Here is a 3,658-nt window from a genome sequence, read left to right on the forward strand (position 1 = left end):
ACAGCGCTTTCGCGCTTTGATTACTGTCAATATAATTATCTATAGCATATGGTCGATTTCTAAAATTATCAAAAAACGTTATCAAATTTATAGGCAAATGAAGAAAAAATAATGTTGATCCAATGACAGGTTTATTTTTACTGTCAATATAATTATCTATAGCATATGGTCCATTTCTAAAATTATCAAAAACGTTATCAAATTTATAGGCAATGTAGAAACAAATATTATTAAACCAATGGCAGGTCTGTTTTAACTGTCAATATAATTATCTATAGAATATGGTCGATTTCTTAAATAATCAAAAACAATATCAAATTTTAGGCAAATGTAGAAAAAATATTATTAAACCAGTGACAGGTCTGTTTTTACTTTCAATATAATTCTCTATAGAATATGGTCGATTTCTAAAATTTTCAGAAAAGGTATCAAATTTTAGGCAAATGTAGAAAAATATTAAAAAACCATTGACAGGTCTGTTTTTACTGTCAATATAATTATCTATAAAATACAGTTCATTTTTAAAACTATCAAAAAAAAAATCAAATTTATAGGCAAATGTAGAAAAAATATTATTGAACCAATGATAGGTCTGTTTTAACTGTCATTATAATTATCAATAGAATACATTCGATTTCTGTCAATATAATTATCGATAGAATATGGTCGATTTCCAAAACTATCAAAAACGTTATCAAATTTATAGGCAGGTGTAGAAAAAGTATTATCAAACCAATAACAGGTCTGTTTAACTGTCAATATAATTATTTATTGAATATTGTCGCTTTCTTAAATTATCAAAAAAGTTATCAAATGTATAGGCAAATAAAGAAAAAAATATTATGAAACCAGTGACAGGTCTGTTTTTACTGTCAATATAATTACATAAAGAATATGGTAGATTTCTAAAATTATCAAAAAAGGTATAACATTTTAGGTAAGTGTAGAAAAACTATTATTAAACCAATGACAGGTCTGTTTTAACTGTCAATATAATTCTTTATAGAATATGTTCGATTTCTAAAATTATCTAAAACGTTCTCTGTTTTAATTGTCAATATAATTATCTATTTAATATGGTCGATTTCTTAAATAATCAAAAACAATATCAAATTTTAGGCAAATGTAGAAAAAATATTATTAAACCAGTGACAGGTCTGTTTTTACTTTCAATATAATTCTCTATAGAATATGGTCGATTTCTAAAATTTTCAGAAAAGGTATCAAATTTTAGGCAAATGTAGAAAAATATTAAAAAACCATTGACAGGTCTGTTTTTACTGTCAATATAATTATCTATAAAATACAGTTCATTTTTAAAACTATCAAAAAAAAAATCAAATTTATAGGCAAATGTAGAAAAAATATTATTGAACCAATGATAGGTCTGTTTTAACTGTCATTATAATTATCAATAGAATACATTCGATTTCTGTCAATATAATTATCGATAGAATATGGTCGATTTCCAAAACTATCAAAAACGTTATCAAATTTATAGGCAGGTGTAGAAAAAGTATTATCAAACCAATAACAGGTCTGTTTAACTGTCAATATAATTATTTATTGAATATTGTCGCTTTCTTAAATTATCAAAAAAGTTATCAAATGTATAGGCAAATAAAGAAAAAAATATTATGAAACCAGTGACAGGTCTGTTTTAACTGTCAATATAATTCTTTATAGAATATGTTCGATTTCTAAAATTATCTAAAACGTTCTCTGTTTTAATTGTCAATATAATTATCTATTTAATATGGTCGATTTCTTAAATAATCAAAAACAATATCAAATTTTAGGCAAATGTAGAAAAAATATTATTAAACCAGTGACAGGTCTGTTTTTACTTTCAATATAATTCTCTATAGAATATGGTCGATTTCTAAAATTTTCAGAAAAGGTATCAAATTTTAGGCAAATGTAGAAAAATATTAAAAAACCATTGACAGGTCTGTTTTTACTGTCAATATAATTATCTATAAAATACAGTTCATTTTTAAAACTATCAAAAAAAAATTCAAATTTATAGGCAAATGTAGAAAAAATATTATTGAACCAATGATAGGTCTGTTTTAACTGTCATTATAATTATCAATAGAATACATTCGATTTCTGTCAATATAATTATCGATAGAATATGGTCGATTTCCAAAACTATCAAAAACGTTATCAAATTTATAGGCAGGTGTAGAAAAAGTATTATCAAACCAATAACAGGTCTGTTTAACTGTCAATATAATTATTTATTGAATATTGTCGCTTTCTTAAATTATCAAAAAAGTTATCAAATGTATAGGCAAATAAAGAAAAAAATATTATGAAACCAGTGACAGGTCTGTTTTTACTGTCAATATAATTACATAAAGAATATGGTAGATTTCTAAAATTATCAAAAAAGGTATAACATTTTAGGTAAGTGTAGAAAAACTATTATTAAACCAATGACAGGTCTGTTTTAACTGTCAATATAATTCTTTATAGAATATGTTCGATTTCTAAAATTATCTAAAACGTTCTCTGTTTTAATTGTCAATATAATTATCTATTTAATATGGTCGATTTCTTAAATAATCAAAAACAATATCAAATTTTAGGCAAATGTAGAAAAAATATTATTAAACCAGTGACAGGTCTGTTTTTACTTTCAATATAATTCTCTATAGAATATGGTCGATTTCTAAAATTTTCAGAAAAGGTATCAAATTTTAGGCAAATGTAGAAAAATATTAAAAAACCATTGACAGGTCTGTTTTTACTGTCAATATAATTATCTATAAAATACAGTTCATTTTTAAAACTATCCAAAAAAAAATCAAATTTATAGGCAAATGTAGAAAAAATATTATTGAACCAATGATAGGTCTGTTTTAACTGTCATTATAATTATCAATAGAATACATTCGATTTCTGTCAATATAATTATCGATAGAATATGGTCGATTTCCAAAACTATCAAAAACGTTATCAAATATGGTCGATTTCCAAAACTATCAAAAACGTTATCAAATATGGTCGATTTCCAAAACTATCAAAAACGTTCTCAAATTTATAGGCAGGTGTAGAAAAAGGTCGATTTCTAAAAATATAAAAAAAAACTATCAAATTAATAGGCAAATGTTGAAAAAAATATTATTAAACCAATCATGACAGGTCTGTTCTTACTGTCAATATAATTATCTATAGAATATGATCGATTTCTAAAATTGTCAAAAAAAGTCTAAAATTTTAGGCAAATGTAGAAAAAATATTATAAAACTAATGACAGGTCTGTTTTAACTGTCAATAGAATTATTCATTGAATATTGTCGCTTTCTTAAATTATCAAAAAAGTTATCAAATATATAAGCAAATAAAGAAAAAAATATTATGAAACCAGTGACAGGTCTGTTTTTACTGTCAATATAATTACCTATAGAATATGGTAGATTGATAAAATTATCAAAAAAATTATAAAATTTTAGGTAAGTGTAGAAAAACTATTATAAAACCAATGACAGGTCTGTTTTTACTGTCATTATATCTATCTATTGAATATGGGTGATTTCTAAAATTATCAAAAACATTATCAAATTTATAGGCAAATGTAGAAAAAAATATTATTAAGCCAATGACAGGTCTGTTTTTACTGTCAATATAATTATCTAAAGAATATGGTCGA

This window comes from Mytilus trossulus, chromosome 5, assembly GCF_036588685.1.
Source record: "Mytilus trossulus isolate FHL-02 chromosome 5, PNRI_Mtr1.1.1.hap1, whole genome shotgun sequence".
In the NCBI taxonomy this organism is placed as follows: Eukaryota; Metazoa; Mollusca; class Bivalvia; order Mytilida; family Mytilidae; genus Mytilus; species Mytilus trossulus.